An 11,962-nucleotide genomic window follows, 5' to 3' on the forward strand; every position below is an offset into this window, starting at 1 on the left:
CTGGAACATAGAAAGTGCTTAACAAATACCTAAAAAATATATGCACACAAAATGTGCTCCCTGAAATATTGTCACCAGCCCCATCTCTATTTCATCTAGTCCTTCTTCCTTCAATTTTTTTTTTTGGGGGGGGGGCGGGGGAAGCTGCAGAGAAGTTAAGATCCCTCTTGGTGAGATAAGGTAGCCAGAGAATCTAGTTCCTAGCCCAGTCCATAACCTACTTATTGTCTCTTTGCTATTGCCTCACTCTCTCACAGTTTTTTCCTCTGAGCTGTTGATTAATGTAGCTGAAGATTAATCAATATTAGCAGCCAGGATAGGAGATATATTACTGCATTATGAATGAACTTTAAAGATATGGTCTGAGAAGCAATCTTTTTAGGGACATATTTGTTATCAAAATGTTGACATCTTGATACCAGAATTTTAATATCCTGTGGGATAATGAAATTTGTGCCCAACACCAAGCTTCCATGTCTTTTGCAATAAGATAACTGAATATTGCTTCAGAGTTGGTGAATAAAATGATTATTTTTGGCCTGAACGCAAATAGTGGCTCTAAGGAGAGTTTTGCTTTTACTTGGCACTTTAGAAGGATAAGCGGAAAATTATAAAGAATAGTTGTTCTTCAGGAAGGAAAATTCTTGTTCTTTGAGTCCTTGGATGCTCACCTGTCCCAGATTATGTTAACAGACTCTGATCAGATCAGCAGTTGACTCTGAATGATACCAAAGAAGCCAAAGAAAAGCCAGACACTTTGGGAAGGCAAAAAGCAAATAACTTTCTGATAGCAAATGCCATAATGATCACTTTGGGTGACCATAGGAGAATAACTAGGAAGCAGCACGCCTAGCAGAAAGAACCCAGACCTGGAAGTCAGAGGACCTGGATGGTGATCCCGGCTCTGCCAATTGCCTAGTGTGTGACCTTGGGCAAGTCACCTCACTTCTCTGGGCCTCAGTTTCCTCATCTGTACAATGGGGATTAAATATCTATTCTTCTTCCTATTTAGACTGTGAGCCCCTTACGGGACATGGACTGTGTCTGACCTGTTTATCCTGTATCTACCACAATGCCTGGCACATAGTAAGCACTCAGTGAAAATCACAGTTGCTATTAGAATAGGTACTATTAGAGTAGAATTCCTAGAGACAGAGTTCCATTTCACTTCATTTGTACATGGTTCCCTTCAGCATTTAGTTGGACTTTATTTTTTATGGTATTTGTTACCATAAAAGTAAAGTAAATGACTGACTCTCATTCATTCATTCAATTGTATTTACTAAGCACTCACTTTGCAGAACAATGTATTAAGCATTTGGGAGAGTTCAGTGCAACCATGAACAATGTTGAGTCCAATCCCCTTCAAAGGTTCTCTTGGCGTTTGACCCAATATTGGCATCACTTTGAGGCTAAAGTTCTTATGAGCGAGAACATAATTCCATGAAAAAGGAGTATGGAGTTTTGGAACTTTTGTAAGCTAGTACAACATGCTGTTATCATTAATTATGGTCCTGGAAGGTAGGTGGATTTCCAGTGTAAATTAGTCGATGAATCAAAGGTATTTGTTGAGGGCCTACTATAAGCAAAGCTCTGAACCCAGGGTTCTGGAGAGTACAGTGGAATAAACAGTCAATCAATCGTATTTACTGAGCACTTACCGTGTGCAGGGCACTGTACTAAGCGCTTGTGAGAGTACACTATAACAGAGTTGGTATCACAGTTGGTGTCAATTAATGGCATTGAGTGCTTACTGTGTGCAGAGCACTATACTGCACTGGTTAAGACTGTGAGTCCCATGTGGGGCAGGGACTGTGTCCAAACCAATTATTTTGTATCTACCCCAGTGCTAGGTACAGTGCCTGGCACAGAGTAAGCACTTAACAAACACTGCAATTATTGTTATTACTAAGCACTTGAGAGAGTACAATACAACAGAGTTGGTAGACATGTTCCCTGCCCATAACAAACTTACAGTATAGAGGGCAAGGCAGATATAAAAATAAATAATGGATAAGTGCATCAAGCGCTGTTCCTCCCAGCATCTTGTTGCTATCTTTGGAAAACAGAATATTAGGCTAGAAGGACCACTGATCTAATTCACTTTAGAAATCTCCCATTATAATGCTCTTCTTTTAGAACTCTTGAATTTTATTAGCTTAGACTCAAAGTTAGCACTTCTCTTCCCCTTCTTTTTGAAATAGTTTGATTGCATTAAGAGTTATCATAGCCCATTAAATTTAGCATTGATAATAGCAGAGCAATTTAGTATAGATCATTTTTTATGGTATTTGTTAGGCGCTTACTATGTATGAAGCACTGTTCTAAGTGGTGGAGTAGATATAATTAGGTTAGACAATAGATATAAGTTAATTAGGTCAGACATTGTCCCTGTGCCACAGGAGGCTCATAATCTAAGCAGGAAGGGGGACATGTATAGAAACCTTAACATCTCCAATCTGCTGGCATAAAATGTTTTTTTTCTGAGCAGGAGGGGAAAGTTACCCTTTGAAAATAAAGTACCATTTTTGCATATTTACTCAAAAATCATTCAGAATATTTCATTGTGGGTACACAAGACATTATTTGATCATCTATCAACTGTGCCTTTTATCATTGTTTCAAAATGTTTGTGTTGTTTGGGTCAATTTTATGGATCTAGAGAAGACACTAAAGCACTTTAAGTTCCTATACTTGGTTTAAGTGTTGCTGGGGTAAAACCACTATTTTCAGTGCAACTAAGACCACTAATCGGGGCATGAGAGTAATGGCATTTTTTATATTTTATGACCCATGGTCTTTGCAGGGAATCAGAAGAGTTGGGAATCTGATTCATGTTGGTTACCTTTTCCCTTATGTCACCCCCATTTTTCTTTCCCCCGCAAAGCTCTTGACCCTGGCTCTCTTTCCAGCCCTGTTCCTTTGCTTAAGACTCTCTCCAAGCCCCTGTTCTTCCCTTTCTCTCTCAGCTCGATGTGGTAATGGAATGTGTCTGCTTATTGTTATATCGTACTCTCCCAAGTGCTTAGTACAGAGCCCTACACATAGTAATGTGTGCGATATATACGATTGATTCCCTGAGAGCCATCCAATGGATCCATGGATGGACCAGCTGGTCACCTTCTCTCTAGCTAGAAGAGTGGACGAAAGTATGTTGGTCCACAGCTGACTGAACAAGTTTATTTACAGTTAAGTCCATTACTGAGGGAGGTGGGGATGGAAGTCTCCCCCATTCATTTTAACAAAACTAGGAATTGCCTTGTCTGAGGAGAGGGATATGGGTGGTAGGTAGAATGAACACTATAATGGGTAATTTTATATCTGCAAAGAAAAAGAAGCCACAGAGGCAGCCTAGTGGATAGAGCACGGGCCTGGAAGTCAGAAGGACCCGGGTTCTAATCTCATCTCTGACGCTTGCTGTGTGACTTTGGGCAAGTCACCTGACTTGTCTATACCTCTGTTACCTCATCTGCAAATTGGGGATTAAAAGCATGATCCCCAGTGAGGGACAAGGACTGTGTCCAATGTGATTAGCTTGTATCTACCCCAGTGCTTAGTACAATGCCTGGCCCAGAGTAAGCGCTTAATGAATACCACAAAAAACTGAATAAACATCTGTTCAACATGAGCTGGTAGGAGGACCCAGGAAAACTGTGGGGTTGGAATTCAGGATAAACATAGTTTTATTGGCTGCAGCAGGAAAGAGACATTACACCTCTTGGAAACAGCTTTAGTAGGGTCTTTAGAAATTCCATCATTATGGTACATTGGGAGGAAGTATTAAAATTCATGAGTGCAGCAGGGAGCTGGGAGCATCCTGAGAAACAATATAATTAAAGCGCAGCAGATTTCAATCCTCCAAACCAGAAAATAGAGTGTGGGCAGCCGATGTGGCCTGGGAAATAATGACTCAAATAGCTTTCCTAAGGGAACAGGTCCCTTGGGAGCCACAGATAGGGGAGTAGCACTGCTTAGTTTTTAAGGAAAAATGGGAGGCAGTAAAATAGTAATGAGACCAAACTAGGAAAAGATTAAAGGCATTAAAAGTCACTTAACTTCTCTGGGCCTCAGATACTTTATCTGTAAAATGGGGATTTAGACTGTAAGCCCCATGTGGGACAGGGACTGTTTCCAACCTGATGAAGTTGTAACTACTCCAGCGCTTAGTACATGGCACACACTAAGTACTTAACAAGTATCATAATTATTATTATTCCCCAAGGGCTCCAGTCAAAGGAGAACTACTGAATCCCCATTTTACAGATGAGGAAACTGAGGCATACAGCAGTGAAGTGACTTGCACAGAGACAGGATTAGAGGCCAGGTTCTCTGACTCCCACACATAAAAAAGAAAGTAATTTCAATAGGGATGATAGAAAAGCATTCTTTCTCAAATTCCTTTCTCCTATAAGTTTCCCATTTAAATTCTAAGTTTTCCTATTTGCCATCCAATATTCAGCCATGGGAGAGAGAGGAATCTTCTACGAGTTGGGAAGCAGTGATGCTTGAAAGAGCGTGGATCTAGGAGTTGGAGGATATGGGTTCTAATCTTGGCTCTGCCACTTACTTGCTGTGTGACTTTGGGCAAGTCACTTAACTTCTCTGTAACTCAGTTTCCTCAATTGCAAAATGGGGGTTCAATATCTGTTCTCTCTCCAACTTAGACTGTGAGTCCTACGTGGGATGGGGACTGTGTCCAACCTGATTGATTTGTATCTACTCCAGAGCTTAGAACAGTGCTTGAAACAAAGTAAGCGCTTAACAAATACCATTATTAATCTGGAAAGAAGCAGGGCTTTAAAGGTTAATAAACTCATCCCAAATCCTCTCCTTCCCTTCTCCCATGTGGTGGCAATTGATCCTCTAGCCTTGCAGCCTCTGGGAGCTCCTTCTTTATTTTACACTTAGTAGAAAACAACATCTTTTCATGCCCTTTTCTGCATTTTACTAGGACCCAGGAATTCCTTGAGGTTAGCAGAGGCTTAGGTCTGAACCCAAACAAGACGCTTCATTCACTGCCACCGTGGAGGAAGTTTTAACGTTTAGTGAACTAACCAAGGCAATGAGGGCTCTTTTGGCTGAAATACCATGAATACCTTGGCCACTCAAGCACGGCAGTGGAATGAAAAGGAATTTGTAGCATCCAATCACCCAGTTAGAGAACTGGCCTCCCTTTCCTCTGTGCTGTTCAAGTCAGGATTGGAGACTATGTGCCATCAGAATGAGGAATGACAGAGCTCGACACAGGGAATGCAGTTCAGAGGGAACCAAAAGTGCATTCCCATTGAAGAGGGGGATTTGTAATTTGTAGTCATGGCCGAGTGGGTAAGGCACTGGACTAGAAATCCACTGGGGTTTCCCCATGCAGGTTTAAATCCTGCTGACCACACAATCTCACGAAAAGCAGCGTGGCCTAATGGAAAGAACATGGGCCTGGGAGCCAGAGGACCTGGGTCCTAATCCTGACTCTGCCCTGACTATAAACTCGTGGTGGGCAGGGAATATGTCAGTTTATTGTTATACTGTAGTTTCCTAAGCACTTAGTACAGTGCTCAGCACACAATAAGTGCTCAATAAACACAACTGAATAAATGAATGAATGAATGGTCTGCTGTGTGACCTTGGGCAGATTGCTTCACTTACTATAAATCTGTAAATTTGGGATTAAGACTATGAGCCCCCAGTGGGACAGGGACTGTGCCCAAACTGCTTAGCTTGTATCTCCCCCCAGTGCTTTGTACAGTGCTTGGCACATAGTAAGGGTTTAACAAATAACATTTTAAAAAAAGGGGAGGGAAAATAGAAGGCAATCCATATTATTAAATCACATATCAGAAAATCAGTAAGAAACAGAGCAAACTCAATACAGCACCCCAAAACAATTATGAAAGAAAAATTTAGAGGGAATGGGAAAAATAAAATAACATCCTGTCAAATAAATAAACACCCTCCCCAAAGCACTGCATTATCAGAAGAATGCTGTACCTGCTGAAAAAAGGCAATAAATTGCTGAGCTGCAATTTAGAGCATTTGGCTGCTCATACATTTCACGCTGATAATAATCTCGTTGATGAAGCTAAAAATTCAATATGATAGGTCACAGATCTTATATCCTCCACCATGCCTTATTATCTGAAGGGTAAATGCATGGTTTGGGGAGTTGCAGATGTCTATTTGATTAAAAGTTTGTTTGAGAGGCTAACTGGAAAAATTTTGTCTGGGTAAATTACCTATGAGAGATAACATAAGTCGAAAGAGAGAGAGAGAAAAAAAACAACCTGATTCTTTCAAGCTATTTTAGGAGCTGGTTTGTTGACATGTTTTCAACACCATGCTCCATTTTTATATTATTTTTCAATACCTTGCGGGGGGAGGTAGCATTTCCTTTTAGTGTGGAGCTATAAACATTCACAGTAGGCAAAATCAGGTGCAGAATATACAGAATAAGAAGTGATTTTATAAGATAGGAGGCAAAGGGATACAGGGATTCAGTGGATACATATATGGTGAGTGCCTGAGAGAATTCTGGAAAAAAAGTCATGAAAATGTATTATTTACTCAATCACTATCAATGGCATTTATTCTGTGCAGAACACTGTACTAAGCACTTGGGAAAGTACAATATAACAGAATTAGCAGGCACTTTCCCTGCCCATAACGAGCTTACAGACTAGGGAACAGGGGGTGAATACTGACGGGTAAATATATTGGTCTACCAGTCAATAAATCAATCAATGGTATTTATTGAGTGCTTACTGTGTGCAGAGCACTGTACCTTGTGAGATCACAATACAGTTAGTAGGCACTATCCCTGCTCTCAAGGGGATTACAATCTAATGTGAACTAGACAAGTACAAAGTGAACAGCTTGGTAGAAATGCAATAATATGAAATTCCCATTCATATAGCTCAAAATAGTCAAGTTATGATGGAGTTGTAACTATTTCCACCCCCTCCCCAGATGACAATAATTCTCTACAATACCCTCTTTGCACATTCACCTCTCGCCTCTTAATATACTTCAATGCTTACATTAATCAGCCCTTTTGACACCATATTTTTTGACTCTGCTCCTTCTTTCCACTCTAGTGGCTATCACTCTGATCAAGATCTCTTCAATACCCAACTGGACTAGTGTATCAGCCTCTTCACTGGTCTCCTTATGTCTAATCAGTCCCCTCTTCAGGCCTGTGATCTCAATTGCCATATTCAAATTTTGTTTATCACAAATGTCTTCCTTCCTCATACTTGATACTCATAATAACAATGATATTTGTTAAGCACTTACTATGTGCCAAGCATTGTTCTAAGCACTGGGTACTTAGTACCCAGCAAGGTAGTCAGGCTGCCCCATGTGGGGTTCACAGTCTCAATCCCCATTTTACAGATAAGGTAACTGAGGCCCAGAGAAGTTAAGCAGCTTGCCCAAGGTCGTACAGCACAATGCTTTGCACATAGTAAGCACTTAACAAATACCATCATTATTATTATATGGGGTGGAGGCAGGTTTAGAACCCAGGTCCTCTGACTCCAAAGCCCGTGCTTTTTCCACTAGGCCAAGTTCCTCAATGGCCCTCCGTCGTTACCCATTCCTGCCAGCACTAAGCAAAACGTCTTGATCACTGACTAATTCTCTCATCCGCTCTATCTTAACGTACCTGTTCCCTTCACCAGTTACTTCCCAGTGGATGCTCACTGCTCCTCTTAAATGAAACTTCCTAGCCATGGCTTGCTCACAACCCTCCTGGGTCACCCCTTGCCCCCTGTCTGGAACTCCCTTCCCACTTAGAATCTGCCAGACCATAACTCTTACCTGCTTCAAGACGTCCTCCACTCCCCAATTAATATCCATCACACAGGCTATGTCACCCCTACATGTACCTCAGCTAGTAAATACTTACAATCACCCAGAGTTGCTACCATCAGCATGAGCTGGGGTGAGAGAGTGTTGTCAGAGAGCTGGCATGTTAACAAGGGTTTATTTTCACAGCTGAGTTAGCTCAGCTCCCATCCATGTGCTGAATTAACCCTGAATTAATTGTAGAAGTGCTGTGGCCTAGCAGAAAGAGCACATGCCTGAGAGTCAGAAGGTCTGGATTCTAATCCTCCAATGGTGAGTTAGGTTTCTGCAAAAGCCAAGAGGAGTTATAATAATAAAAAGGGTATTTATTTGTTAAGCAATTTCTACGTGTCAAGCATTGTTCTAAGTGCTGGAGTAGATGCAATCTAATCAGGTTGGACACAGTCCCTGTTCCCACAGGGGTTTTACAGTCTTAATCCCCATTTTACAGATGAGGTCACTGAGGCCCAAAGAATAATAATGTTGGCATTTTTTAAGCGCTTACTATGTGCAGAGCACTGTTCTAAGTGCTGGGGTAGATACAGGGTCATCTGCCAAGTGACAGAGCAGGGATTCAAACCCATGACCTCTGACTCCGAAGCCCGGGCTCTTTCCACTGAGCCACCCTGCTTAAGTGACTGGCCCAAGGTCGCACAACAGATGAGTGGCAGAGTCAGGATTAGAAGCCAGGTATTCTGACTCCCTGGCCCATGCTCTTTCCACCTGGCCTTACTGCTCTTCAAGAATGAGTATTTTCTTCAGTGCTTACTGTGGGCAGAGAACTGAACTGCCTCCTTCCTGCCCCCTCCCTCCATCACCCCGAACCTTTTATTTTGCAGGCAGGACCCTCGCGCCTCACTGCCCACTTAGATACAAGAAGCTATGTGGCCTAGTGGAAAGTGCACAGGCCTGGGAGTTAGAAGGACTGACTTCTAATCTCAGCTCCACCACTTGCCTGCTGTGTGACCTTAGGCGAGTCATTTCACTTCCTCCATGCCTCAGTTCCCTCATCTGTAAAATGGGGATTCAATCCCTGTTTTCCCTCCTACTTAGATTGTGAGCCCCGTGTGAGACAGGGATGGTATCTGACCTGATTATCTTGTATTGTCCCCAAGGCTTAGAACAGTGCTTGACAGAGTAACTGCTTAACAAATACTGCTATCATTATTATTATTATTACATGCAAGATGAGGACTCACTCATCCTAGCTGCTGCCTCTACTCAGTGAGGCAAGCATATTTGACTTGACCAGCCATCTCTCCTTAATGGGTCCCTAATGGCAAGTGACTTCTCATTCTTAGACAAAACCCAAGACATTTCCTTGTTGGCTTGGGAGGAATTTTCTTTTCTTCCTCTTTAATGGGTACAGGAGCCAGAGTCTTTAAAAAGGAAATAAGTGTCTTCCAACCACTAGAGAGGGCTGCGGTTGTAATGATCACCCAGAGGACTGATTTTTTTCTTTTTAAGCAACTGAGCTTGGCCATGAAATTCCTTTATCAGCTTTGAATGTTTTCCCATCTCTCCAGCCCCCAAGTCTATCACACTGCTTTCCTAGCATGCAGTAAGCCCTCAATGAATACCATGGACTGATTTATTGAGTGTTTACAATGGGTGGAACACTATACTAAGTGCTTGAGGAAGTACAACATTATTATTTCTAATAATAATTATCAGATCAGACACAGCCCCTGTCCCTCATGGGACTCACAGGCTAAAGGAAGGGAATCAGGTAACTTCCTCCCATTTTAAAGTTGAAAAAACTACAGCACAAAAACTAAGTCTGTCAAGCAGCTAGTACAGTGCTCTGCACATAGTAAGCGCTCAATAAATACCATTGATGATGGTGATAATGATGGAGTGACCTTCCCTAGATAAAACAGCAGGCAGGTGGTGGAGACAAGATTAGAACTCAGGTCTTCTGACTCCAATGTTCTTTCTGCTAGGTCATGCTGGGAAAGCTCAAAGTGGGCTATGTTTCTCTCCAGACTAGTGGGAAAAAGTATGAATGCTCTCTGGAGTAGTCCCATCCTACACCTAATTGTGGGATTTGTTAAGCACTTACTATGCGCGAGGGACTGTACTAAGTGCTGGGGTAGACATAAGGTAATTGGGTTGGACAAAGTCTCTCTCCCACATAGGGCTCATAATCCTCATTTTAATCCCCATTTTACAAATGAGGTAACTGAGGCACAGAAAAGTAAAGCCCAAGGAAATAAAGCTGACAAGCCGTGGAGCCAGGATTAGAATCCAGATCCTTCTGACTCTCAGGCCCATGCTCTATCCACTAGCCCACACTGCTTCTCTAACCTGTTGAAATCCCTATCACATCCCTAAAAAACCAAATGGTGTGGGCTTCAGCCTAAACCCAAGAGGCTGACAGATTTAGGCTCACTTGCTTCAGGAGACAAATTCCCAAATTCTTATCTTTCCGCTCTTTGTTCATCTGAGGAGACTTGGCTGTTGTGATAATTAAAAGACATTCATTCCCTTCTAACTTCTTTCAACACACTGTAAGAATATTAATAATAATTAAGTGCTTCCTAGGTGCCAAGATCCTGGAATAGATACAATTTCATTGGATGAGACACAGTTCCTATCCCACATAAGAGGGAAGAAGAACAGATTTTTGTTGGGTTTTTTTTTGCTAAGCGCTTACTAATGTGCCAGGCACTGCTCTAAGCACTGGGGTAGATACAAGCTAATAAAGTTGGATCCAGTCCCTGTCCCACATGGGACTCACAGTCTTCAACTCCATTTAACAAATGAGGTAACTGAGGCACGGAGAAGAAAAGTGACTTGCCCAAGGCCATACCGCTGACAAGTGGAGGATGCTGGGATGAGAACCCAGATCCTTCTGCCTCCCAGGCCCGTGCTCTATCCACTAGGACATACTGCTTCTCATTTTACAGTGGGGAAAACCGAGGCACGCAGAAGTGAAGCAACTCACCCAGGGTCATACAGCAGGCAAGTGGCAGAGCTGAAAATCAAACCCCCATCTCCTTCTCTTTCCATTTAGGCCATGTTGTTTCTCAGAAATTAGGTGGGTCCCATTTTCTTATCAGCCTATTAAGCAAACATCCTTTCATTTTAGTTTTCAGCAATCAAGGTCCGGTTTGGATTGCCCAGATCTTCTGAGGGGGTGAATTTGAGTGGTGGATGAAACCATATCTACTACATTTGGGTTATTTATTTTTCCATTGTTTAAAATAATCTATTTGGAGGCATTCAGTGCTTTAAAAATGAAAAGCCAAATAACTAAAACTTGCAATCTCCCCTCTGTTATTCTATCTTATCACTTGGTGGAAGAACCTGTATAAACAGATCAACCAAGCCACTTCGCCCTGAAGGCTTTCAGATACCTGATCTGCAGCTCTGGAAGAGGAAGCAAGCTTCAGAAATGAGGTTCCTTCATGGAAAAAGACTTTGTCTCTTATCTTCCCATGGTTAGCACCAACACTTGGCTTATCTTGCCAGACAGAAACCTGGAAGAGAAACATTTTCTAAGGGAACTGTTTTCCTAACTCAGCTCAACTTCAATGAAGAGGAGACCAGTTCCACTCTGGGTAATATAACCACAGCCGATTGTGGAACTGAGGTGAAATAGCCTCTTAGCTTCTCTCTGTGTGTCTACTTCTTCCTGGAATAGGCTAGACATTTTGGAGAACCACATTAAATCTATTTCAGCAACCAAAAAAGCATGTAATTAGGGCATTCCAGATCAATGTGTTAAATTTGCCTGGAGATGCTTCTACAATTGATGTGAAATTCGCCACAGACCTGAATCCTTGACTGACACTGATAGATTAATTTTGGTTTATAAAGCACCCACACATGAAGGAATATTGAAAAAAAAATGGACCAAGTCACAATAATCTGAAAGCAATTGGTCCTCTCGCGTCCCAGTAGGCTAAAATGCTTTTATTTTTATTTTTTCATTTCCTTGTCCAAATGAAATATGCACTTGCTATGGAAAAGGGGATTGTGGGAGAACAATAAAATACCATTGGTAGACATGTTCCCTACTCTTGAGGAGCTTATAGTCCATTGCGGGGAGTTTACAATCTAGTGCTGCTATCTCAATATCTTTGGCAGAGACAGAATTCAATGAAAACAACCAACATGC

At 41.9% G+C, this 11,962-nt stretch overlaps 1 non-coding gene across 1 annotated transcript; it reads left to right on the top strand.

Annotated features, from left to right (window-relative positions):
* The first annotated feature begins 5,307 nt into the window (after positions 1–5,307).
* Positions 5,308–5,389, top strand: TRNAS-AGA. Its single transcript has one exon. It is a non-coding gene; the product is annotated as a tRNA-Ser (tRNA).
* The last annotated feature ends 6,573 nt before the right edge of the window (positions 5,390–11,962 follow it).

The sequence above is a fragment of the Ornithorhynchus anatinus genome, chromosome 13, assembly GCF_004115215.2.
Source record: "Ornithorhynchus anatinus isolate Pmale09 chromosome 13, mOrnAna1.pri.v4, whole genome shotgun sequence".
Classification (NCBI taxonomy): Eukaryota; Metazoa; Chordata; class Mammalia; order Monotremata; family Ornithorhynchidae; genus Ornithorhynchus; species Ornithorhynchus anatinus.